This window comes from Balaenoptera physalus (genome assembly GCF_965194825.1).
Source record: "Balaenoptera physalus genome assembly, chromosome: 15".
Lineage (NCBI taxonomy): Eukaryota > Metazoa > Chordata > Mammalia > Artiodactyla > Balaenopteridae > Balaenoptera > Balaenoptera physalus.
Genome location: NC_138894.1, coordinates 91,768,758 through 91,794,289, shown reverse-complemented (window position 1 = coordinate 91,794,289; position 25,532 = coordinate 91,768,758). Strand labels below are relative to the sequence as shown.

Genomic DNA, 25,532 nt, shown 5'->3' with positions numbered 1-25,532 from the left:
TGCCCGGCGCGGTGCCCGTGTGCCCGGGACCCGCTCTGCACGACTCTTGGGTCGGTCCGGGGGACCCCGGCTGTCCAGGAAAGGTGTGCACACCTTAGCCAGGAAGGCCTGACCCGCGCCGCGCCGCGCGGCGCCCGGGGAGGAGTGGGCGAGCCGGGCTTCCGATCCAAAGGCCTTTGCTGACCCCCGGGGACGTGTGTCTTACCTGCTCGCAGCCCTGGACGCCTCCCTTCCCCATCAGCCTGGAAAAGGCCTGCTTTTAGTCAAGGTGCAAAGTCATCGTCTAGTGCTAACTAGTAAGCCCTGCACATCCTGCGGAGAGAGCGCTTAGGACCGGCAAGCTTAGGTGACAGTCAGAGCCTCCTGGGACCGAAGGGCAGAGTTCGTGAGTCCAGGGCCACCGCCGCCTGGGGTTTGGGGCAGCTACTCACCTCTCTGCCCTCATTTTCCTTACCTATCGAACGAGACTAGCAATGCATCCTTTCCAGGTGGTTATGAGGGTCAGAGACACTGTGTCAAGTTCTTGGCTCATAATAGGGAACTGGTTTACTAGCCACACGTGTGCCAGTGTCGAATAGATGATTAAATTCCTCTTGGCCAGAAAGTCAAGTTACGTTCTTAAAATGGGGTATGGTAGGTATTTTAGAAGGAGCTGACTGGGCTAGAGTGAGTGAGGGGAGGTCACCAGAGAGCTTTAAATTAAGCGATGGCATTCAGGTTTTTGCCCACTTGAACAAAGCAGCTGCTGTGTTAGGAATTGCTCGGGGGAAAAAAAAATCCAGAATGTTTTCCCTTAATGGAAATTTTTTTCTTTGTAGACATAAACAGTCAATAATAGGCTAAATCAAAAGTAGCAGATTCAACATTCTGAGTGTTTTAAGTATAGTAGAGGGCTTTCTCCCCTCCTTCCTTCCTCCCACCCCCCCCCCCTTTTTTGTGTGTAGAGGAGAGCTGAATGTAAACCTTTTGTAGTGAGCTCTGTGATCCCACATCACTTAATTCTACCTGTATTAGCAAGGCTTCAAGATGATGCCTTCAAATGAGGCAGATGGGGATGAACATAGTAAGTTTTTTCAGAAGTGCTGGTTGAAAAGCAAGAAGAATATTTTCACGGTGTTTTGAAAATACACCATTAACAATGTTTATGGAATGATTGCAGCCCAGGAGGTAGCTGAATATCTTTTAAGGGAAGGAAGCTTTGTACACAGTGCCTTAAAAAGAGCTTAATTGTGTTTAAAGTTCTGTTTCTTTTCCCTACTGAAGTTTGTCAGTTAAATATTATTAACACTGGCAGATGCTGGAAAGCTAGGCAAATAGGAGTTGCTATTAAAATTGGCATATCCTTTCCTGATTAGTTTTAGTTTGCAGTGTGTAATTCCAAAGCTCTTTTTGTATGCTGTGCAGGAGATTACCCTAGAGCTCAGTTACTGAGCAGATTAAAGAGAGACTGGATTTGGCCATGTTACTAAACTGCAGGCTTGCTCCATGTTGCCATCTAAGAACAAGAATTGGTTAAAGTCTCAAAAATGAAAAAAAAACAAATCATTACAGGTCTGTCTCACTTTAAGCAAATTCAGTATACATACTAAGGTAATGGTACATGTGAGCTTACATTTATGAGAGAACTAAATTTGAAACAGTTACTTAACCAGTGATGCCCTCATGTTTTGATTTTAAACAAGCATCTGCTCTTCATACTGAAATGAGACATGAGAGTTGGTATTGTGACAAATAAATTTAAATATAAATAAATTTAAAATGTGCAAGTCCTCGGTCCTGTGTTTAAACAAACGTGTCATGGAATTAGTAAACTAATTTTAAACTGGTTAATGTTTGTGAACCTATTATTTCCAAGATAAGTTATGTCTGCTAAAAGTCATCCTACAACTGAAGTGTAAGTTTTTTTGATATGTACCCCTGTAGCTGGGCTATGGGTAGCTAATGGATCCCTACCCTGTACTACGAACCTCACATCTGTTGTATTTATTCCTCATCCCTGCTTTACACATAGGAAATGGAGGCTTAGAGAGGTTAATTTGCTCAAGGCTATAGAGCTAGTAAGTTGAAGAGCTGGAGTTTGAACTTGGTTTCTTTCTGTTTTCAAAATGATGCTGCTTTCTGTTACTTTTAATAATGCTGACTTCTCTAAATTACTCCTTTGTCAGATGGACCTGGGTTCAAGTTCAGACTCCACCACTGGCCACTTGTGTGAACTTGGATGAGATACCTAATGTTTTCTCATTTTCCTTGGCTTTAAAGTCTGGATCACAATACCTGTCTACTTCAGAGGGTTGTGAGGGTTTAATGAGATAATACACAGCACAATACCTGGTAGACAACCCGTTTACTAAATGCTAACTGCTTTAATAGATTACTTGATAGTTATAACATCCATAGAACCTGATCAGGGTGTTTGGCCCCAAGGTGGGACTTACAAGGGTGGGTTGGTGTGGCCTGGGGGAGAGTAAGGGAAAGGAATGGTTGAATGAGTAAGTGAATGGAAAACTACTATGTGTCTGTTCACTGTTGCTTATTTAACTAGTTTGTTGTCTTGGCAGCAGGTCAGCATATAGCTGCGTTTTAAAATTTTCACTTGATGATCACTTTCTCTTGGTGAAGTAATTGTTTTGCACAATTTTAGCAAAGTCTGGTGCTTCCACTGGAATCTGCCCTGTGTTTTTGGAAATAATGGAAAAAAATAAGTAGTTGTGGCTGAATCTGAAAACCCTCCTCTCCCCCCTTTTGGGGGTTTTTATTGCTGTCTCAGTTTCTTTGAGTCTCTGAGCTCTTTGAAATATTCTCAAAATAGGGAAAAGTTGTATAAATATGTGGGATATTCATAGTTAGACCCTCCTTTAGAGCGTCATCCATTCTGTCTTGCTTATTTGGCTTTGTCAGATATGTAGTTTTAAAAATAAATTTGATGTTGACTCGTGAGTATTAAAATTTAATCTACTTCCTTCCGGGCCATAATTCTCCACTCTGTTGTCCTTGGTTGCCTTGGAAATCTCATTGCTGTCACAAGCACAGGGTTCTAACTGCAGGGGTAGAATGAGCATCTGGGCTGCACAGACTCCCAGGGGCCTTGCTGTCCTTGGGGCCAGAAGCCCCTCCCAGCAGTTATTAGTGGGAACCCAGCCTACGGCCTACGTACTTTTTAGGCAAGAGTGTGATTCTGAATCTTAGCCCTTTGTGACTTGTTTGAAAAACAACTCTTCCACATCCCAGACTAACAGATTTTAGATTTATTGTCAGAAGGACATCATCTGCTTGCCCAGTCTCTTCTTATTTTCGGAAATGAGCCTCTGTGGATCAGACAGGGCCACCTTGTTATGCTGTGTTCTGTAATCTGGATATAGGTGTCTGGAAATTTTCGAGTCATTTAAGGAGGGAATGATCTCTTCTTATGTGATCCCCATTCTCCCCCACCCCCCATTCAATTTCTCTCTTTCTTGTGATTAACAGTAAAAGTACTAATGCTGTTCGTGGTGGGTTCCAGGCCCTGTCATTCATTCAGTATTTATTAAGTGCTGCTGTGTGCTAGGTGATGGGAATAGAATTCCCAAGAGGCATGCATTCCGTCTTTGAAGCAACCTGCAGCTTAGTGGGAGAGACAGATATCCTATAAACAAATCAATGCATAAAACATAAAACGTGGTGAGGCCGTAACCACAAGACTGTCCAGAATCATGGATGCCTGGGGATGGGAGTGGTCAGGTGTGCCTGGGGCCATGGTTAGGAGGGCCTTGCATGATGATGTGCAATTGAGTCTTGAAGTCAAGGTATATTCATCTGTGGCTTACCACATGCTTTAATTACTAAGGTGTCTCAATATAGTCTCTTGTATCTGCCTCCCAGCCTTAGGTAAATATTGATCCACTCCTGAGTTGGTGGCCATCTAGGCCTCTGGTTGGATTTTCATAGCCAATCCACTGAGGGCTGCTCAAGCCACGAATTTGGAATAATCCTTGATTCTTACCCTCCACATGTCCAGGCCCTGATGCCTTTCTTTGTGGAGCACATACATTCTAGAGTTGCACTGTCCAATATGGTAGCCTAAAATTAACCATTCAGTTTCTCAGCTGCCCTAGCCACATTTCAAGTGCTAATAAAGCACATGTGCATTGGACAGTGTAGGTTTAGAACATTTTCCTCATTGCAGAAAGTTCTGTTGGACAGTACTTTTTAGCCGCTTGCAACTCAGAGAAGGGTCCACTGACCAGCTGCATTGGCATCACCTGGAAGCTTGTTAGAAACGCAGACTGTCAAATCCCACCTTAGACCCGTGGAATCAGAATCTACGGTTTAATAACATCTCCAGGTGCATTATATGCACATTAACGTTTGAGAAGCACTGTTCTAACCCTGGCGGCACATTAGAATCACTTGCTGGGGGGCTTGTAGAATAGAGATGCCTGGCCCACTCCATGAAATTCGGACTTAATTAGTTTGGGTGGGGCCTGAAACATTGGCATTTTTTAAAGCCGCTCCCTAAATGGGGTTGATAATCACTTTGGTAAAGTAATGTAATGTCAGGGAGTGATAAGTGCTCTGAAGAAAAGTTACACAGAATACAGGAATAGAATGTGACTCTGGAGAGCAGGAAACTGAAATCAGGAAAGGCCTCTCGGAAGAGGTGGCATTAGAGCAGAGCCCAGAAGGCAATGAGGAAGTAGCCAGGGGAGAGCAGCACGTGAAAAGGCCCTAAGATGTGCATGGCTCAGGCCCTGTTGGAGGAGAGAAGTGGGCGTGGGAGAGGGTGAGGGACAGGCAGGGCCAGATCACAGGAGGCCTTGTGGGTCTTGGGAGGGAATTGGATTTTGTTCTAACATGGTGGGAAGCCATTGGAGGGCTTGATCTGATTTACATTTTAAACCTTTCCCGGTGGTTGCTCCAGAGAGAATAGATGGGCAGCGCATGAGAGAAAAGAGGGGGACCAGTTGGGGCTGGTGGTTATCCAGGCAAGAACGTCGTGGCCTAGGTGGTAGCAGTGGGGGTGACGAGAGGTCCGATGGAGACCCTCTGTGTTGTCTGTGCTGGGGGGCGAGGGGGACAGAGCAGGGCTCCCATCCCAGCGAAGGCAGAGGCCAGGCTCGGTTCACTCAGGCACTTGAAGAATGGGCCTCCTGGTGTCCCTGCAGCAAAGCTGACACTCTGGAGCTACTTAGTGTTGGTATCAAGGCCGGCTGTGTGCTGCTCAGCATGACTGGCTGTAGAACTTGTGTTGGGGCCACTGCTGGATATTCATTTTGTTTTCTGCAGACACTGATAAGCGAAGGGAGAGATTAAGCAGAGTTGTGTAGACAGGGCCGGTGGGGTATGTCTGCTTCTCTCCTCTGCTGTTTGTAGGCAGATGATAGCAGGTGACACTTTCTTAGCTGTGTCGGATGCCTGAGATACTGTCCCCATTCAGCTCCCTAAACACTCCTCTTTCCCACTACAAAGAGGTGGTGAATTCACCTAGTCCTACCACAATAGGAAACTGCCTTCTTTGCCTATACTTTCTGTGTCATGTGGCCTTCAAGTGGTTGCCAGGGCCCTTCCAGATACTTTTGTACCATTATCGTTTTATCATGTGGATGATGTGGAATAAATGGACTGTCAACCAGAGCTGGAATGCTTGGGCTGTATTTTTTTTTTTTTTTTTTTTAATAAATAAACTTATTTATTTATTTATTTTTGGCTGTGTTGGGTCTTTGTTTCTGAGCGAGGGCTTTCTCTAGTTGTGGCGAGCGGGGGCCACTCTTCATCGCGGTGCGCGGGCCTCTCACTGTCACGGCCTCTCTTGTTGCGGAGCACAGGCTCCAGACGCGCAGGCTCAGTAGTTGTGGCTCACGGGCCTAGTTGCTCCGTGGCATGTGGGATCTTCCCAGACCAGGGCTCGAACCCGTGTCCCCTGCATTGGCAGGCAGATTCTCAACCACTGCACCACCAGGGAAGCCCTTGGGCTGTATTTTTATTTGTATTTGGTTGTGTTGGGTTTCTTGATTCATAAATGTGTATGGGCATCTACCAGTATTTTGTTACCGCCGGGGGCCAGTGATGGAAAAGTGAGCGGGACTAGCTCCTTCCCCATAAAGCACTTATTTTCTCATCTTTTGTGTGCAGTTAGTGTTTATCCTTTTAGCCCTTTTTTTTTGTGCCATGGACCCCTCTGGTACTCTGGTGAAGATGGTGGACCTCTTTTCAGAAAGATGTTTTAATGCATTGAATAAAATACATAGGATCTCGAAGGGAACCAAGTATATTGAAATACAGTTAGAAAAATATTTGAAAAATCTGTGTCATACTAATATATGTTTCTTTACTAAAGCATTGAATATCAAGATTTGGTTTTGGGTCTAATAAATATTTTAATTTTGAGGTACTGATGAATGTAAGCAATATTGGGAGCTGTTTCCAACAACTCTAAAGCTATATAAGTATATCTTTTGTTGGAGTCGCAGGTACTGCTAATACTACCACGGTGTGTTGCTTACATTCATAATTGAGGGAAACGCTAAATTTCATTTGGGGGCTCATGAAATCCAGATGTAATTCTTTTTTTCCGATCCAAGTTTATGGACCCCCCTGAATTCAGGCTAAGAATTCCAGGCTTGTTGGTAAGATTACTTTAGTTAATTGTATTTTGGAGTGAGTGAGTGAGTGACTCTGCAACAATGCTCCTTAAACAGGCTTCGTAATTATACCGTCATTGTCATGAATTGGTTCTTAGAGTTGAGCAGAGAGGGGTGACACCCCAAGCCAATGTTATAGTTATCCAGTAGTAAAGGTGCTTAGAGGAACTAGGGGTGGAGGGTAGAGCTGTCAGTTGTGGTTTGACAACCATGGTGCTCTCTGCATTTTTTCAAGGTCAGGGCTTGGCAGTTTCTCTTGTGGTCCTGGTTTAGTTCATACCTTTATGCATGCCTTGGCATTCAGCAAAACTGTGAATTGCATCTGCTGAGTCCTGTAGTTAGGACCCTGAGCTGGGCCGCCAATTCTCCTATTTTTACTTCTCTTGTTTTTCTGGTTTGTCATATGCTGTCCTTGACTCTGTAGGGCAAGCTTGGGTGTGAAGTGATAGATTTACAGGTACCTTCCGCCCAGAGTTCTAAGGCAGACTTTGAGTTCTGCCGTGTTTTCGGTGAGATCACGTGTTTGAAACGATGCTGTTGTTGCATGAGTGTGTTTGGGGTGTCTGCAGCACGACTGAAGTGTTACTCTCAGTCCCTGTTGTTGTTTGTCTCTTGCCTTTTCTTTTAGCACTTACTGGGCGCTTACTGTGTGCCAGGCATGCTTTAAGTTCTTTACACATATTAACTCTTAACTTGCTTGATGATTACAAAAACCCTGTAAGGCCCAGAGAACCTGAGCCACTTTACCAGGATCACAGAGCTAGGAAGTGGCAGAGCCAGGATTCAAACTCAAGTGTTTTGGCACGAGAGTCTGCTCCTGTAGCCGCCAACTGCCTCTGTAGAGCCTGGACCGGAAAAGGCCCTCCATATTGACGGCTCTGTGACCAGCACGACCTCTCTCTTGCTGTCTGGCACTATGATGCATCTACTGCATTTCCTGAGTGGATGCTTCTGGAGAACCCTTGCTGCCGCTGTTTCCTCTCTGCCTCCTCTATCCATGTTGCTGCAGAAATGGTTCCTCGTTACTCTCGTCACTGCTCTGCTGACATGCCCAGCCCTGCAGAGCCGAGTGGCCCCGGGCATTGCTCACACCCTGGCAGGAGGCCTGCCCTACTAACGGGATTATTAATGACATCATCTCTCCACTCGGTGCTGAAGATGGCTTTGTCAGTGTGATTTTATACACAGATGCTCACAGTAAAGTCGGCTGGCTGGTGAAGACGGTTCCCTCTAATTGTGAATCCCCTTGGCGTCTAGGATTCTAGCCAGGTGATCCGGGTTTGGGGGCCTCTTTCCCTAGTTTCCCAGAAGAAATCTTAATAGAGGTTTTGTTTTTATTTTTAACACCAATGGCTGACATTTCTTTGAGCCCTAGTTCTGGGTTAAGGGCTGTGCTGTGTTTCAAACTGCTTGTTTGGATTGCTGAATCCTTTCCCCTATCCTATCTGCTGTAGATCCTGTTACCTCTCTTTTATAGTTGAAGAAACCGAGGCTCAGGTGAGTTCCATGACTGCAGGTAGCCAGCCCGCCCCACGATTAGCGGTTGGTAGAACCAGGAGTCCCAGCCAAGCCGAGATGAGCCTGTGTGCTTAGCGGTGTTCCTCCTGCTGGCCCTTTAATGCCTCACCTGACGGTCTCCTGCTGGGATCTCTATTGCTGCTGAAGTTCCCTCTTTAGGTGTTTCTCTGGGCTTCTTTAGTGCAGGTTGATAGTTGTCCACCTAGGTCATCAGACTCTAACCCCTGGGGAGGTACTTAGCATCAGAGGTGTTTATTAAGTGGCCTTAACTGCTTTGGAGTGAGTTAGAAAGGTACATCTGCCTCCCCTCCCTCCCCCTCAGAGCTGAGGGACTGAGGACACCGTCACAGCTGCTTGTAAAGGACTCCAGAGCCACGTAGCCAGGGATCAGGTCCATGCACTGTTCCCTCCGTGTCAGCAGATCTGTGTTTGGAGAGGCGACCACTGAAGGGGGAATCACAGATGTGGCTTGTCTAGGCAGTCTCGGTGAGGTGTTGGCACCCTGCTGCCAGTTAGGGAACTTTGGGGAGATTCTGAGAGGAAGGGACATGTTAAGTCTTTGTACTGTATTTATTCCTCTGATAGCCCTGACCTGTTAGCTAACCAGGTGCTGGGGCTTGGGCAGCTGATTTCACTGGCCCAGGCTCAGTGGCCTCACTTGTAAAGTGGAGGGTAGATGAGACATTTCCTAACATTCTGTGTCTGCAACACAGTTCACCTGCCTCGTGCCACTCTTTACTTTTTCTGACCACCTCCTCCACTTTCTGTTGGCCATTCGTATTCATAGTTTTCAAGAGACTAGAGGTGAAAATAACCCTTTCCCTCTCTACTCCCCCATTAAAGATTCCTTCCGCCAAAATACCACTGGAGTCGATATGGTGGTTGGCCCATGAGCTGGAATTTCATTGGGTGCATTGCTAGTTTAAGTTTGGGACAAATGGGGCTTTGTAGTGTGCTACCCGTCTCACCTTGAACTGTCTTTCCAGGTGCATGCCTTGGTCTCTTTTTTTTTTTTTTTTGATTTATTTATTTATGGCTGTGTTGGGTCTTCGTTTCTGTGCGAGGGCTTTCTCTAGTCGCGGCAAGTGGGGGCCACTCTTCATCGCGGTGCGCGGGCCTCTCACTATCGTGGCCTCTCTTGTTGCGGAGTACAGGCTCCAGATGCACAGGCTCAGTAATTGTGGCTCACAGGCCCAGCTGCTCCGCGGCATGTGGGACCTTCCCAGACCAGGGCTCGAACCCGTGTCCCCTGCATTGGCAGGCAGATTCTCAACCACTGCGCCACCAGGGAAGCCCGCCTTGGTCTCTTGATTACAGTTCTGTTGTGCTTTGCTTCTCTGGTGAAAAGAAGATTGTGTTAATGATCACAGGGTTTTGCCATCATTAAATAATCTGGACTGTTGAATTTTAAGTAAATACTGATTTTCTGACATCAGGGTTCCAAGAGCTTTTCCCTAGGCTTAGGGGGAGCCAGTATTTCATCACTGGAAGACGTGCTGTTATGAAGCCCTGTGTTGGTTGTGTTAATATGGTGGCATGGGAAGAGCACTAGCCAAGGGGTTAGAAGAGTCGATTCCAGTTCTGATGTGTCTCCACCTTGCTATGTGACCTTGAGCAAGTCCCTGCCCTGGATGTATGGTCTCTTAAATGAGGTGTTTGGACTAGTTGATCTCAGACTACTCTCTCCAGCCTGAAAATCTCATGGTTCTTTGTATCACATATATTCAGTTTGAAAAGACGCTAGAATAAATGGTGGGAATAAAAATCAGCAATGAATGGCTAGTTTTTAGTCCTGAAAAAAAGTATAGGTTATGAATTAAGTTGATAAAAAAAAAAAAAACTCTCTGTGGCTTCCTCAGGCGCTTATTTTTGTTGTTGCTTTTTTAAAAAATTGAGATACAATTCACATACCATAAACTCTACCATTTTAAAGTGTCTAATTCGTGATTTTTTTTAGTATATTCACAGAATTTTTCAGCCATCACCTGTATCCAATTTCAGAACTTTTTTTTTTTTTCCAGAACATTTTTTAAAATTAATTAATTTATTTTTTGGCTGCGTTGGGTCTTCGTTGCTACACGCGGGCTTTCTCTAGTTGCGGCAAGCGGGGGCTACTCTTCGTTGCGGTGCGCGGGCTTCTCATTGCAGTGGCTTCTCTTGTTGCGGAGCACGGGCTCTAGGCGCGCCGGCTTCACTAGTTGTGGCACGCAGGCTCAGTAGTGGTGGCTCACCGGCTCTAGAGCGCAGTCTCAGTAGTTGTGACGCACGGGCTTAGTTGCTCCGCGGCATGTGGGATCTTCCCGGACCAGGGCTCGAACCCATGTCCCGTGCATTGGCAGGCGGATTCTTAACCACTGCGCCACCAGGGAAGTCCCCAATTCCAGAACATTTTCATCACCCTAAAAGAAAATCCCATACCCATTAGCAGTCACTCCCCATTTCCCTCTCCCTCAATCCCTGATAACCACTAATCGACTTTCCTCCTCTATAGATTTGCCTATTCTGGACATTTCGTGTAATGGAATTCATGTAATGGAATCATACAATTTGTGGCCTTGTGTGTCTGGCTTCTTTCACTTAGCATCATGTTTTCAAGGCTCATCCAAGCTGTGGTATGATTCTGTACTTCACTCCCTTTTTTTCTGGCTGAATAATATTCCATTGTATGTATATATGACATTTTGTTTATACATTCATCAGCTGATAGACATCTGGGTTGTTTCCAGATGTTTTTGTCTATTATGTTTATGTCTATTATGTCTGGGTTGTTTTTGTCTATTATGAGTAATGCTGCTGTGATTATTCTTGTACAATTTTTTGGGTGGACATATGTTTTCAGTTCTCTTGGGTATATATCTAGGCGTGGGATTGCTGGGGCATATGGTAACTCTGTGTTTAACTTCTTGAGGAACTGTCAGAATGTCGTCTAAAGAAGCTGCACCACTTTACATTCCCAGCAGCAGCAGCAGTGTATAGGGTGCCATTTTCTTCACATCCTTTTCAGCACTTGTTACTGTCTTTTTGATTGTAGCCATCCTAGTGGATGTGCAGTGATCTCTCCTGGATTGACTTGCATTTTCCTGATTGATGACTAGTGGTGTTGAGCATTGTTTCATGTGCCTGTGGCCATTTGTATATCTTCTTTGGAGAAATACCTATTTAAATCTTTTGCCCATTTTAGAATTGGATTATTTGTTTTTTTTACTGTTAAATTGTAAGAGCTCTTTATATATTCTAGAAACTAGACTCTTAACAAATACGTGATTTGCAGATATTTTCTCCCATTTTCACCCACTTGATGGTGTCTTTGAAGCACAGAAGTTTTTAATTTGATGAAGTCCGGAATATCTGTTTTTCCTTTGGTTGCTTGTGCTTTTGTTGTCATACCTAAGAAACTGTTACCTAATATAAGGTCACAAAGATACACACCTACATATTCTTCTCAGAGTTTTAAAGTTTTAGCCCTTACATTGAAGTTCTTGATCCATTTTGAGTTTGTTTTGTGAGGTAGGTAGGGATATGATATGAGGTAGGATTCCAACTTTATTCTTTTGCATGTGAATATCTAATTGTCCCAACACCATTTGTTGAAAAGAATATTCCTTCCCCATTGAATACTTTTGACTCCCTTTTCGAAAATCAGTTGAAGTTTGTTGTATGGGTTTATTTCTGCACTCTCAATTCTAGTCCACTGATTTTATCCTTATGCTAGGCTTATGGTAAGTTTTCAAATCAGGAAGTGCGAGTCCTCCAACTTTGTTTTCTTTTCCAAAATTGTTTTGGCCATTCAGGGTCCCTGTTACCATGTGAATTTCAGGATCAACTTGTCAATTACTGCAAAAAAAAAAAAAAAGCGAGCTGGGATTTTGATGGGGATTGCTTTGAATCTGTAGATTAACTTGGGGACTGTGGACATCTTAATATCATCCACTCTATGACGGCAGGATGTTTTTCTGCTTACTAAGTCTTTAGTTTCTTTTAATGATATTTTGTAGTTTTCAGTGTACAAGTTTTGTTAAATTTATTCCTTAGTATTTTCTTCTTTTTTTTCTTTTCCATTATGGTTTCTTACAGGATATTGACTATAGTTTTCCCTGTGCTATACAGTAGGACCTTATTGTTTATCCATTCTATATATAATAGCTTGCATCTGCCAATCCCAAGTATTTTATTCTTCTTGATGCTGTTGTAAATGGAACTGTTTTCTTAATTTCATTTCTGGATTATTCATTGCTACGGTACAGAAATACAATTAATTTTTGTATATTGATCTTATATCCCGCAATCCTGGTGAACTTGTTTATTAGCTCTAATGGGGTGTGTGTGTATGTATGTATTAGGATTTTCTGTATACAAGATCATGTCATCTTCAAATAGAGGTAGTTTTACTTCTTCCTTAACAGTCTGGATACTTCTTATTTCTTTTCATTGCCTCATTGCTGGATCAGTTCTTGATCATCTTTAAATGCCAATGGGTTGCACAGACTTGGGGTGCAATAAATTTAATTTGTTTTGTTTGTTCTCATTTGGGCTCTGAATATACTGAGAAAATTGGAGCACTTGGGGGCTTGGTCTCTGGTTGCAAAGTCCATTAGTGGAAATGTCACCTGCATTGGTAACTGGGTTGCAGACATTTGCCTCATCCGGCCAAGGTGTACGGTAGGTACACCTGGCACCTGGGAGGTTTCCAGTCCAGGGCCAGGCCTTGTCTGTCTCTGCAACAGCAAACTCAGAACAACACATTGTTTTTTCCGGTTAGCAGCTTTTTGGTTGCCTCTTTCTGTAAGCATCACCTTGATTTGTTCACTGTGGAGACCGCTGGCTTCTTGACAAAAGGTAATTGTTGAAATTCCTGGTTTTCTTCTCACCTTGTAAATTCTCTTGTTGGTTTTTCTTTTGTGGCAAATAGAAATGAGGTGTGTTTACTACTCGGGCTGTTGGGCTGTCAGAACCTGTAGCTTTTGTTTGCCTTGGTTGTAGCTTGCCAGCCGCAGCTTCTCATTCGGAAGAGGTACCAGCAGGGGTGGAGCACAGTGGAAATCGTGAGGTAGGCAGGCGGCTCTGCACCTTTTTCATCTCCCTTCCCTTCCCTCCTCCACGCTCCTGTTTCTTTTCCTTGGGGACGGGGTTGCTGTCTAGGCAGTGTCCAAAGCTTAAAATTCTCATCTCCCCTCTTTTTTCCCCTGCATTCTCTTACCTTCACTCCCTTGGTGTATTTTCAGACCCTCGGGGCCCTGTACTTTCTTTTCAAAGAGGAGATTCCAGGCAGAGGGGACTCAGGAGGGAAGCTTTACTTTGGGATTTCGGGCTGAGGCCTTCCTTCCCGGTAAGCTGCTGCTTTGGTGATGACATTTAAAGTTGGCCTCCTTTCCTACCACACTGCCTCCCCTCAGTTTTCCAGAACTGGGTTTATTGTTCTTTTAAAAATGATTTATTGTCTTCTGTAACAGTGTGGAAGGAGCTTAATTTTTGAAGTGCAAAGCTTTCTTCTTTATGGTCAGAGCAAAGTAAAGGAGGTTTGATTGATCTTATGACAAAATTGCTTTAGTCATAGCTAATGTGAAATCTCTTTAGGGCTTCGGTTTTATTTGCTCTTTTAATTTATGAACCTCCTTGGATCCCTAAGCGTCTGTGCACAAAGCCAGTGAGGCCTGATGTATCAGATTCAGGGCTTTATTCCTGCCCCTGATAAACCGTGAGCTGGTATAGGGTTCTGACAGTTGGTTAGATTTTGGTTTGAATTAGGGAGTAGCAGTGTCAGCTGATGTGTGTTTCAGAAATTTGTTACTGTTTTTCCAAAGAAAAATGTACTGTTAGGTTGGGTGGTTAAAGCCGCTGGGTAGGCATGGTGGTAGGCATGTGTTAGAACTTGGTGGTAAACAGAAAAAAAACCCTGTGTAAGTAGCTGCTCTAAAGCCCATCTTGTTTCTCCGTAGGTCATGGTCATCCTCGGGGTTCTGGAAAAGACCATGTAGTGAAACAGAAATAGCAGGGACCAGCGCTCAAAAGCTGAGGCCAGTGAAAGGGAGGAAAAGAGAAAATTGGACTCAGAAGTGTGGAGCTGCCCCTGCTCTAGGCACCGCCGAGGGTCTTCAGGCAGCAGCAGGTTTAAGAAGAGTTCGAATCAGTACTCTGCTGTGCCGGGCGGGGAAGCACGTAACCCGCTGAGGAGAGTTTGCATGAAAACAGGTTTTGAGTTTCGCCGTGTAATTTTGATTACTGTTAGTTCACTGAGAAAATTAAATTACGTGGAACAACTCTTTCCTTTGGTGTTGACCCAAATGAGGCATTTAGGGCGTCTTTCTGGATGGGGTTTGGGCTCTGGCAGAATGATGTGGAAATCTCTTTCAGGGACACGCAGACTTAGGTGAGGACAACCCTTGGCTTTTGGATGTCTGCTGTTAAGGAGCGCGAGGCTTAGTGGCTGGCTTCAGGGTATCGTGGCATTTCCCTTTTGGGGTGAGGGGGCCTCAAACTCCACAGTTACGCCTGCGTGCAGTTCGCTTTGCTGTTGGACCCGCACGCCAGACTGAGCGTGCCTCAGATTACGTGTTGCTTCTCTTTGACTCCTCAGAGCCCGACATGGTTCCCAGCGCCCAGTTCTCAGAAAATGTCTGTTGAATGTCGAAGGCCCAGGTAATCTTTCTGTTTCTGTGATTTTATATCTTAAAACGCTTGCTGTATGTTTAGAAGTAAATTCGTTTTGATTTGAAAAATCAAGGTTGTCATGTTATCCTTTGAAACAAGAAAATCTCTTTAAGAATTACCAAAATCTCCACTCTGTAAAGCGCCCTAATATCTAGTTTCTTCATTGAAAAATACATTATGTCTTTTTTATTCTGTAAAGGCTTCCCTGGCATTCCCCAGTCCATCAGAACCACTTTCTTCTCTGAATTCTTAAAGCAGTTACTCTAAAGCAGTTTTTGGTCCATCTGTCCATCCATTGATCCGTGGATTGGTTGATCCCTCCGTGGATCGATGCATCCATCTGTCCATCCATCCGTCCGTCCGTCCATCCACCCACCCACCCACCCATCACTGGGACAGACCTGGGCTGTCTGGTGCTTGGAATAAAGCGTGCCGCAGCTGTGCAGTGCGGTGGTCTGCAACAGCTCCAGGTCCTCCCTGGTGCCGGGGGTGGCCCTGGCTCCCTCCCCAGTGCCTGCTTGCTTCTGTAGAGCAGGGGTCTCGTCAGGGAGCAGGACAAAGGAGGGTGTAGCTTGACTGAGGTGGGTAAGTTGAAACAGTGCAAGTTGGGTTCAGGGCCCTCCGAGTTGTCCCTGTTTGGTCAGGGCAGAGGTTGGCAAACTACAGTCCACCCTGTTTTTGTATGCCAAAAAACAAAAACAAAAAACAAGGTAAACTAAAATAAAGGTGGTATTTGCGGTTTAAAAAGAGTTATGAAGAAAAAAACCCCCAAATCTGAAGAATATACAACAGAGACTGTGTGTATATGGCCTGCAAAGCCTAAAATATTTACTGTCGGGCCCTTTATAGAAAAAGTGTTCCTACCCCTAGGGGAGAAGATAGGGTGTGACTATAGAGAGTCTGTCTGGGCTGAATGGACAGAATGTTTGGGGGTGTAGAGCCTTCAAGTTGCTTAGAATAGTGGTCCACAGATCACACAAGCCCCTGCCTTAAACATCCCTGCTTGCTGTGAGGACCAGGTACCTTGCTACCTGTAGCCTTTTCTGCCCAAGGTTGTAGGGAAATACCTAAGGCTTTTGAGTAGGGGAGTGAAATGAGCTGAAGCTGGGTTTAAGGCAGCCTGACCTGGCATGGCGGGGAGGGGGGACAGAGGTGAGAGGGTCGGAGGGGAGAAGGACCCAGAGCAGGGAGCCCAGTAGCGAAGCGTCGCCACTGCCCAGGGAAGCAGTCCCTGTGGCCGGGATTAGGGCTTTGGGAATACAAAGGAAGGCACATCGCAAGGTAGTCAAGTGGGGGCTACTCATTTGTCAGCCCTCTTCTGGTTTTGGCCACCTCCTACGGTTGGTTGGTTTGTGGTCGGTTGGTTCAGGCTTTAATTCCTTCCTTCGTTAAACATGTAGAGCACTTGGCTCTGTACCAGGCCCTGGACTTCAGAGCTCCTGCCTCAGAGGTGCTCCTGAGTGGGAGGGAAGGAGAAACAGTGACTCCACCAGGGAGGGGGTGGGGGAGAGCATCGGGGACGAGCAGCAGAGGAGCTCCTTGACGGCAGGGTTGTTTGCTGTGTGCTTGCTTGAGAGGGTGCCTCAACCCCAGTGCCTGGCGGGTAGTAGGGCCTCAGAGGGTGAGTGTTTGATCTTTGGCAGCTGGCCACACATGCAGAGAATGATAATGCTGTGAGCATTATACTAAAGTATTAAAAATATAATCTTGTCTCTACCCTTAAGGAACCTACCATTTAAAAATAAAAGACCAGCCACTAATTAATTCATTCAGTATTTATTTTATAGGAAGCATATTATATACCTGCGTGCGCACATGCATAGTAATCACTCAGATGTGTATGAAGTGGGCAGGGTCATCTCTCTTAGGCCATGCAGGACTCAGCACACGTCTGCCTGCCACCACGCTTGAGCTTTTTTCCTCTAAATGCCTTTCGCCTTCTTTCTTGATCTGAGAATGTCCGTTTATGACTTCGAAGGCACCTTCTAGCCTGCCCGCTGCGTGGCTTCTGCGTAGAGGGCAGGTGGCAGGGTAAGCAGCGCTCACGTTGTCCTGCTCTGAACTCTGGCCTCTGCCAGAAGATCTTCCTTGGCCGCCACAGGAGGATCACTCTCCCCTTCTCCTTTCCCTCTTCAGACTGGCCTCTTGGCCCCAGGGACGAATCTGCGTCGGAGGGAGGACTCAGGGAGCCTGGAGAAAAACAAAGAAACCTGCTGCCCAGCCCACTGCAATGTCAGCCGCCTAGAAACCTGCTCTTCCCTTGTCTGACATCACCGGCCTGGCCTTTCCGGAGGCCGCCTCGCTCAGCTCTCACCCCAGGGGCGAAAATTGCCTGGTGGTCTGGAGACAGATTGCAGGCGGGCCCTCTTGGTCAGGGAGCCGGCCCCTTCTCCTGCCTGGCCCAGGGGAGGGATCGATACACACCTCGGAGGCCTGCAGGGCGGGCTGGGACAGGGCGACTGTCGGCGGAGCCCAGCGTGGGCGGTAGGGGACGGTGGGGAGAGGTGGCGTGCAAGCCGAGGCAGGGCGCTCACTTCTGCTCCCTGGTGAGAGAGTCAGGTGCTGGGGGCTCCAGATGGCAGAGGCCTTCCTCCCCCTGCGGACCTGTGATCCCACCCATGTAGCTTCTGGGTTCTTCTCCAGCCCTCCTGTGCCTGAGGAGTTTCCACTTACCGCTAGTAGCCTCCATTAGCTGCACCTCCTGCAATTTTAGGGCACCTGGCCTGTGCTGCAGCCTTCAGCCCTTCGTTATGGGGGGCACTCAGAAGGGGGCCTGGTGTTCTGCAGCCTGTGTCCAGCGGTACCCGACCCCCAGGCCCTCCCGCAGGAGCGGTCAGAGATGACTGTCCTGGAGCAAGTGCACATTCCCACCGTGGACCTGCTTCCTGCCTTTGTGTTCTCGTTTCCTGAAACCAAACTCCACACTCCCGAGAGCAGGAGCTCTTTTTAAAATAATATGCTCGTATTTTTATTTAAACTTGACTGTTTTCAAAACACTGGGCCGAACAGGTTTTATACACTGAGCTGAGGAAACAGCCTCCCAGACGTTTCATGGCTTCGCAAAAGAAGATAGGCAGTGGACTTCCCTAGTGGCGCAGTGATTAAGAATCCGCCTGCCAATGCAGGGGACACAGGTTCGAGCCCTGGTCCGGGAAGATCCCAAATGCCGCGGAGCAACTAAGCCCGTGCGCCACAGCTACTGAGCCTGTGCTCTAGAGCCCGTGAGCCTCAACTACTGAGCCCACGTGACACAACTACTGAAGCCGGCGCGCCTAGAACCCGTGCTCCGCAACAAGAGAAGCCACCGCAATGAGAAGCCCACGCACCGCAACGAAGAGTAGCCCCCGCTCGCTGCAACTAGAGAAAGCCTGTGCGCAGCAACTAACTAAATAAATAAATAAAATTGCCTTCTTTCAAACCACTAAAAAAAAAAAAATTTAAAAAAGAAGAAGATAGGTAGTCAGAGGTAGCCCTGAAGACTTGAACCAGGATCTTACAGCTCTTGTCAGTGAGGGATCTTTCTGTTTCCCAGAGCATCAGAGTACGTGGGAGCTGCTCAATAATCATTTTATCGAGTTAAAAAAATGTGTGGGTATAGTATTTATGCACAGATTCTTTATGCTTAGAAGCTTCTTTGTTTAGTCTCTCTACTTTAAAAGAGATTCAAAATGTTGTACATGCATTGTTTGCTATGAGTTACTGTCTTTAGAAATGACTAGAGAGGACAGATAATTTAGAAATATTTGCACCTTACGTCAGAAGAGAGTTAATAGTACCTGTTACTATTAATACTAGTGGTATTAGCTGTTCTGGGAAAAGGTACTATCTATTCATAATAACCAGATAATAGCAGCAAGATTGGAGAGGAAAGCCCAGATAACAGTGAGTGTAGGTGTAATTATAATTTAAATGCCATGGCTTGGGGGGGGATCTTTAAATATAAGGTTTTAAGAGCTGGGTTGTAGTGTAAGGCATAAGTCCTGTCTTGTCTGTAATAGGAGGTGCTTTTTGGCCCTGTAACCTTGGAGAAGTCATCAATCTTGAATTATTTATCTTTGGAATGAAGTATCTTTTGAGAGAAGCATATCTTCCTTCAGTGTTAAAAATATGTTTCTATCATGTGTCATAGTGAGTATTCTAGTGACATTGCATATTTCTTTTTTTATATCCTGCCCACTCACTTGGTTATCCTTGAGAAGAGAGGGATTTTAGGTGGTAGCTAAGTGGTACCCAGTCTCTGGATCTATAACCATATTCCACATTTTTACAATTTTCTCAATCCTTTTGGTTGCTGTTTTGATACTTGATTTCAGATCTCTTTCTTTGGGAAGGTCGATTGGGTGGCTGCAGCAGAATTGAGCCCATTTAGGGGCTGGTAGATGACATATTTTTGTTATGCTTGACAAAGTAAACTGTGCCCTTTCCTCCTGAGTAGAGTTGATCTGTGATCGACAAATGAATGGTCTCTTTCCATCTGGCTGTCACACAGGCGAAAAGGATGGTGCCATTTGAACGTTGAATTTCTCAGACTCCCAAGGGACAACAGAATGTGTATATGAGCTGGCACACCCAAATGCAAATTATTTCTGTTGATAACCTAATGTATGTAAATTTATGCTGCTTGGTTGACAAAGGCATTATGAATGATACTCTTTCTCAATAGTGTTATATAACTGGAATTTTCATTTTATCGTCACAGTGGTGAAGTACAATTCCTGCTGAATTTCTGTGACATTTCCAGCAGCTCCAAAGCCTGTTATGGGGCTACGGCACCAGAGTTGGAAGATTTGGCGTCTTCTGGAGCGAGTGCTTGCCTGACTGTCTGCTGAAGGCCTTGACTGTCTTCTCCCCATGTAGAAATGCCCTGATTGAGGGCAGGGTGGAAAGTGGACAGTCAGGATAGTGCGATGACTCAGCAGAGAGGAGGAGTTTCAGTACAGATTTTGGGGGGGTTGAGACAGGGGAGCACTTTGGAAAGAAAGTTATCTCTTCCTTTTCAAAATTGAGTCCTTCTTTCCCCCCCAGATCATTACTTCTCAAATTCAGGGACAGAGAATCCAAGCAGGTTCCAAGATAGAAGGGTTCCATCAGCAGAGTTGGTGGGGAGGGCAGCCTGCCTGTGCTGGAGGGAACCGCTCAGCCTTGGTGGTGCGTGTTCCCACGCTTGCTTTGCTCTTGCTCTTGCTCTGGGGACGTTGTCACTGGGCCGTACTTCACTCAGCGGCCATGACGGAGGGGAGTATTAGCCGCACTCCTGCTGTCTTCACCTCTGCACTCCCTTGAGCCTTGACAACGGTGTCTCCCCATCTGGTGATTAACCAGCCTGAGGACTGTGTGTCCCGCCCTTGCTAAGCTGGGCACTGGGGACACCTCCACAGCAGGTAGATGTGACTGCTCTCCTGGCTGTGCTGCAAGCCTGGTGGAAAGGGCCGGTGGTTGGTGTGTTTCCCGCAGGAGCCTGAGCCTTTGCTGGATCTGGAACGGTAATCAGGCGTTAGGTAGCCTGGAACAAGGCCTGATGCACAAAAGACTCTTCTGGGGTATTTGTTGAGTAAATGACAGAATAAATGATAGCAGAAGGAGATGAGAGCCTTCTAGGATGAGGACAAAGTACCTGAGCCCAAGGGTGGGGAGATGGGTTGCACGGAGAAAGCTAAGAAAATGCAGGGTTCTGGAGGGCTGTGCCCACTGGGTTTCTCTCTGGATTGGGACGCGGGGCAGTGTTGGGCTCTGTGTTCTGTGGGCTGGGATAGAAGTGACTGTGTGTGGAGTGAAGAGGGGTCCTGGCCTTGCTGTTAGAGGACAGGAAGGCAGTGGTTGAGAGCAGCTTTATGAGTTCTGCAAGGGGAGATTATTGTGTTTGCCTTTTCCACATCATTCATTGAAGGTCTGCCTGTCCTGTTCAGGCATCGGGCGTTTACTAACGTGAGTAAAGAGCATCCGGATTTCTCGGCTTTCACGGTGTAAACAGATGCGTAAACAAACAATTACACTATGGTTTGATAAATGCCGTGAGATACAGAGGCAGTTGCTATGGCAATGCCAAGTCACTCATAGCATCCTGCCAGAGCCAACAGGCTTGCTTGCTCAGGGTCTTGAATGGGACCCAGCAGACAAGTGATGGTGACGCGGTAGGAATGAGCCTGCCACTGTGTGCCTGGGTCAGCTCCAGCCCCAGCGAGTGGCTTTACCACGCACCAGTCTTACAGCAGCCGCGGGCCTGTGACGTCTCTGGAACTAGCAAGAAAAATCCAGGCTGGGACTGATTCCCCAGAGGGCGGTTCTACAGCCAGATTGTGAGAAGCTTTCTCTGGGTAGATGCAGCCTTATGAAGGGGAGGGGTGGCAGGGATGGAGAGCAGCTTCTGCACATGGACCTGGGATCTGCCAGGAACCGAGATGCTTATAAATATAGTCCCCACATCTCCTGAGCTGCTGGGTGAAGAGGATGCTTCTATGTTTTCCATCTGGGCTGGGAGCAAGGGCAGGTCTGGGAAAAGGAGAGTAGGTTTTTCCCTGATATTTGAGGGAAGATTGTCAGGAAAACATCTGTATTTCATAATCCCCGGAAAAGCCCCTTCAATCAGATGAGACAGGATCTGTGAGGGTTTTGACGAGAACGGTGGAGAAGGCAGCAGCGATCTCTGTGCAGAGCCTGGCCGGCTGTGCTGCAGACACGGGGCCACGGGGTTTTGTGGGACCAGGGCGCCGTGCGTGAGGGAGGCCTAGTTCCGAGTGGCAGGTGACAGGTCGGCTTCTTGCCTCCCGACGGTACAAAGACCTGCCCGTTTCCGGAGGGGAGATCACTGCCCAGGCTCGGGTTGGTCTGTGGTTGTGTGTCACTTTCCCTGAGCCATTGACTTCCTTTTTCTTCTCATACCAGTCTGGAGAGAGGAATCCCTCTTCCACCAGCAGGATAGGTGGGCGGCATTTCTGTGTGCTGGAAGGGTTTTCTGGTGTGATTCCGCCCTTCCCATCCCTCCAGCCAGGGCTTGTCACCTCTGGGAGGCAGGTGACAGTCTCCCTTTGACTCCTGACTGGGCTTTCAGGCTCTGCGTCTTGTTCTGCCGTCTCCTCTCCCTCACTGACTCTTGCTCCTGGGATAGGTGTGATGTCACGTCTAATTTGAGCCCGCATTTAAGGGGCGTCTGGTGTGGTGGTCACGGCCTGGGCTTTATATAGACATGGGTTTGAGTCACACAGCAGACCTGCCACCTGCTGCGTGCGTGCCAGTCGCCAGGTGTTACTTGGTGGGGAGTTGATGTTGCTGGCGCTCTGTCAGCATCTCCCTCCTTTTTCTCAGAGTGAAAGTCCCCGCGTGGGACCCTGCGTTGTCTTGGCGTGACCCGACTCTGCCGCCTTGCTCTGCTCCGGCCACATTCCCTCCTGGCTGCTTGGCAGGCGCAGGGGTTTCTACTTTAGAGCCTTTCCCCGCCGTTCATTCTGTCCAGACCGTCTTCTCTCCTTGCTGTTCATCCACACGGCTCCCTCCCTGGTCCCTCTTGTGTATCACCTTGTGAGTCCTACACTGACCACCACTTACTTAAACCAGCTCCCTGACCTCTCTTTTCCCCACAGCTCTTACCACCTCCTAACCTAGTCCAGAGTTTACTTACTTGTTATAGTTTTATTTTCTAATTCTCTCTTCCCTCCATTAGATCCTAAGCTTCATGGGGCAGGGATTCTTGACTCTCTTACTTAATGAAGCATCCCCAGGGCCCAGAATTGTGCCTGGCACATAGTACATGAATAATGCATGTTTGCTGAGTGAGTAAAACTGGCCAGCAGATACAGCTTAGACTGCAGAGAGCGAAACACATGTCCAGGAGTGCTGGTGCTGTCGGTTCACAGAACTCTTGTTTCTCTGGCTGTAGAGAAGACTTGATTCTTAGAGGGTAGGGTAGTGTCTGAAAAGTTGAGTGAGTGAATGTAGATCCTAAAAAAGTAAGAGCATGTTGGAGTGGCTCGGTCCCGTAGGAACTTGTGTAGCAGGGGTTGAGGCTGCCTCTTGCCTGTGGATGCGGGGGTTCCGGGGTTAGACGTGTGCCCAACCTTGTTCTGTATCCATCTCACCAGGCTCAGAGGATTCCTTGTATGTTTCCAAACTGCCGCTTCGTAGGAGTGGAGAATGCTGCGCCTTATTTCTTTCACCTACAGGGACCAAAGCAGTTTGGAGTTACGGCAGTTCACAGACGTGGCTTTAAGGCTGTGTGAGTCAATTAATTATCGTCCAAGACGGCTGGAGGGTTAACCCCCAGGGTTGCTTTGGCTATAGGGATCCGATGTCTTTGTGACAACTGTGACGAAAGCTGGTATTATGTTGGGACTTTGAAGAGTCTTGTCAGGTGGTGAAGGAATTGAGAAGCAATGGTTACCACCTGCCCTGTCACCCTGTTTTCTGGTTTGTACTATTGCCTTGTGGAAATTTATTTATTTGTTAAGGCCTCCAAAATAAACATACTCGGAATGGTTATCCAAATTATAGGGTTACCATGATGAGAGGCTTCTATGCTTTTTGTACTTTTTTCTTTTGCAGGCCTGGTAGTTCTTTAGTATTGATCATCTCTTTTCAGAGACACCTTTTCATGAATTCTTCAGATTTCCCTCCTTTAGTAACACGACACTTCGAAAACTTGCATGGTGGCCTGGGACCAGTAGCTTTGTAGGAATACAGAGATGAAATGGTTCATTCCCGTGAAGAGCTTATGCTACTCCTGAGCCCGTGCAGTGATCAGAGCCTCTGCTTTGAAGCCGCTTGGACCTGGACTCAACTACTGATTTCACCAGTTAATGCCTGTATGACCACAGGCAGATGGGCTCATTGACTTATGTGTATTTAGCAAACACAGTAACACTTACTTCGTGCCAGGCACTAAGTGCTTAACAAATGTTAAATGTGTTTAGTCCTTAGGACAACCCTGTGGGTAGGTACTATTGTCATCCCTGCGTTTAAAGAAGAGGAAACTGGGACACAGAGAGATTAAGTAACTTTCCCAGGATCACTGAGCTAGGCAGTCATAAAGCCAGAATTTCAACCCCAGATACTGTGGCTCTTGAGTTCGTTCGTGCTTTTCGTCATGACACTATCTATGCTGCCTCCCAGCTTTCAAAGCTTGAGCTTCCTAAATCCATAAAATGGGAGAACTTGATCATAATACTGCCTAGGTACAGGATTGGTGTGAGAATTAAGTGGGAAAACCCAGGTAGAACATTTAGCCCAGTGCCTGTCACATGGTGAGGGCTCATGGCCACTGGAGCTGCTACTCCAGCCTGGCGGAGGGAGATAAGATGGTACACAAGTTATACTAATACAGAGTAACGTGTGCTAGGTGTCTTACAGAGCACTGATAACAGAAATTGCTTCCTGTGAGGCCTAGGAAGCCTTCGTGAAGGGGGCGGGGAGGACAGGCATGACACACCCGGGCACTGACTCACCATCTGTGAAGCAGTCAACATCCCATTTGATAGATCCAGAGGCTGGGGCTCTAATTGGTTACAAAGCCCAGGGTTTGACTAGATGGGAGACGTGACAAGGTGCGGGAAGGTGGGTTTGTTGTGGGGTCCAGTGGGTTGGACCCTGGAGTTGAGCAGAGGGAGGAATGAGATTAAGGGCTGGCCAGCACGGTGTGGCCAGGTCACCGCTGGCCCAGCAGAGCCCACTTCCGGCCTTGTGAATGCTTAATTAGCTTTGCATATTGTCTTTTTGTTCCCTCTCTTTAGAAATTTTCTCCCACACCTTCTTTCCTGTGGATTTCTAGAAATACCCTATTTTTCGTGACTCACTACTGGGACACATCCTGTTTGGGGAAGTGTTGAGGAGGAGTTGGAGGATGGTGTGAAGTGTGCTTCTAGTGATGGGTGGTGCAGGCGGGAGGTGACTCTGCTTTCCTGCTTCCCCCACAAAACCCACAGCCCTCACCCTGCCTCGTACCCGTCTCTCCCGATGAGCTGGATTTCTCCAGATGCGGTGTTTCAGTGCCTTGACCTGATGTGTGCCAACTGGAAGTTTCCCTCTTGTGTTGTAAGCAGGGATCTGTGTGTGGCTACAGAGTGACTGATGATGGAATTAATCAGATTAGAGATGGGGCCTGGAGTTTTGAACCTGACTGAGTTAGATGACCTTTTGAACCAAACGGACGGCCTGACTTCATATGCGCCAGGGTGGCCATGAAGGATTATGTGCCAGGTGCCCTGGACAGAGTTGCTTTCAGAGCGTTGTTATGAGAAGTAGAGGAGCAGCAAAGGCTCTGAGCACAGACAGAGCACACACAGGGTGGAATCAGCTGGCCCTTTCCTTGGATGGTCTGATATTACCATGAACTGCTGTTGTTTCAGTTTTTATTATAGGCCTTCCTCGTTCTAACAGAGGCCGGATGTTTTAAATCATCACGCAGTGGCTCTCTTTTGTATGGCCCGAGGCCTTTTGGCAGGCCGATTGGAAAGCTCGATACATCAGGCAGTGAAATAATAGAAAAATAGGAGAAGCTGAACTTGAGCCGTGGAGAGGGCAGGTGAGGCTGCGGTGAGGCTTCCCCGGGGGAGTGGGCGCTGGTGCGGGAGGGGCCGGCCGCTGAGACGTGGGGTTGGGCCCAGTGGCAGAAGGATGGGAACGTTTAAGAAGCAAGTCAGGCCGTTTGGTCAGAGCCTGACCCTGAGGGTGGCCGCGGTGGTGGTACCCGGAGAACTTCGTTGGAGCATGAGGCTGATGGTGCCCTCCCTCGAATGGCGAAGGCAGTCGGAGGAGGCTAGC

At 47.0% G+C, this 25,532-nt stretch overlaps 1 protein-coding gene and 3 long non-coding RNA genes across 12 annotated transcripts in view; 2 read left to right on the top strand and 2 right to left on the bottom strand.

Moving 5' to 3' along the window:
* Nucleotides 1-1,900, bottom strand: part of LOC309643266 — an 83,969-nt gene extending 82,069 nt beyond the window's left edge. Inside the window, exon 1 of the long non-coding RNA XR_014253663.1 lies at nt 206-1,900. This is a non-coding gene — a long non-coding RNA (uncharacterized lncRNA). The remainder of the gene's footprint in view (nt 1-205) is intronic.
* The window catches only part of ASAP2 (ArfGAP with SH3 domain, ankyrin repeat and PH domain 2), a 159,538-nt gene that overhangs the window by 917 nt on the left and 133,089 nt on the right, over nt 1-25,532 (top strand). The window lies entirely within an intron of this gene.
* LOC309643269 lies at nt 1,895-14,907 on the top strand. The gene is made up of 2 exons (XR_014253666.1): nt 1,895-13,461; nt 14,072-14,907. It is a non-coding gene; the product is annotated as an uncharacterized lncRNA (long non-coding RNA).
* LOC309643262 lies at nt 7,234-25,292 on the bottom strand. Its single transcript, XR_014253660.1, has 2 exons — nt 17,457-25,292; nt 7,234-16,973 (listed from the first exon to the last, which is right to left on the bottom strand). It is a non-coding gene; the product is annotated as an uncharacterized lncRNA (long non-coding RNA).